Source organism: Arachis duranensis, chromosome 3 (genome assembly GCF_000817695.3).
Source record: "Arachis duranensis cultivar V14167 chromosome 3, aradu.V14167.gnm2.J7QH, whole genome shotgun sequence".
NCBI classification, from domain to species: domain Eukaryota; kingdom Viridiplantae; phylum Streptophyta; class Magnoliopsida; order Fabales; family Fabaceae; genus Arachis; species Arachis duranensis.
The window spans coordinates 8,531,086-8,532,590 of NC_029774.3; positions in this window are offsets into that span (position 1 = coordinate 8,531,086).

A 1,505-nucleotide genomic window follows, 5' to 3' on the forward strand; every position below is an offset into this window, starting at 1 on the left:
CTTGGACAGAAACACTGTACTCCTTGGAGGAGTGCGCAGCCATGATAAAGGACGTGGACGAATGGCGATGCCTACAGGAACTTTGTGGAGTTCAAAAAGATAGTGACTCATTTGACGCCGCCTTTTAAACTTCAACCCAGCAGTCTTTTGGAGTGCATAATTTCAGACTTGACACTTGTCTGTTTTAATAAATAATAAAAAACACTGAACTCTAAATCTTATTATGTGTCACTGTGCAGTCTTTCTATTAATTTATATTATTATTTATTAAAATATTTTTTAAAAATATTTTATATAATTAAAATAAAATAATTAAAAATTTAATTTATATTTTAATATTAATAAAATATCAAAATATTATTACAATTTATCTAAAACATAATTTATATTTTATATGTATGCGTATTTTCGTGTCATGTAAAATTTTAAAATTCGTGTAATGATATATTCTATATCGTATCGTATCCTATATCCGTGTCAGCAAATTATGAGCTAAAATCATTCCCCCCTCTTTCTTAGTTCATACCCTGCAACGGTATTTTGGCCTTATTTCCGTGTTCTGATGCAGTAGTTGTTTTGTAGATCTAATTAGGAATGTTTTTGTGTTCAAAGAACTTGCTTGTCTTTGGAATACAATCATCATACTTACTATTTTAACCCGTAAAATTGAACTAAAGTAATATTCCTCCGTCACTTTGACACTATATATACCGTCGTTGATTCACAGTATCATATTTTTCATATTTAAATGTAAAAAGCATGGTTTATTTTAATAGTTACTATTAATATTGTTAATATGATTATTAACATAATTTTAGTGTTTTTTTTTCTTAATTACAAAACATTAAAATTCTATATGCTAACTTCCATTCTTTCTTTAATAACCAAGTACTAAAATTTCATATCATTTTGGAGTACATCCTTATTTTAGTTAATGAATTAACTTTATTTAGTTTGTGTTAAAAATATACTCATTAATAAGTAAATATTTAATATCATCATAAAAATTTAATTTGAATAATTAGAGTTGAACAAGCCAAATATGCTTGCCAATGTCCCACAAATATTATGTATGTTAATTCATATAATATATTTATAAATTTTGATACCTAATCCAGGAGACAAAAATAATTACCTAAATTTATTAACATCATATATAAAGAATAAAGAATAGTATACAAAGTAAGAGAATTACTATCTACATGTGTACTCATAAATATTTATTTGTGGTAGAGAAATTTTCAAATATCTTATTAATTTTTTGATAATATTTTTTAATCCAGCAATATAAGTATTATTAATTTATTATAGATCAAAATTTATTTTATTTAAACATTTATGATTGATTAATAAATTATTATTGTATATATATATAATAAAATTTAAATTTTTTATATATTTATTTAATTAAATAAATGAGTGAATTTTTTTATCAATTAAAATTAATTATTAATTAAATTTTTTATTTTTAATAAGATAAAAAAATTACAACTATAATAGATATA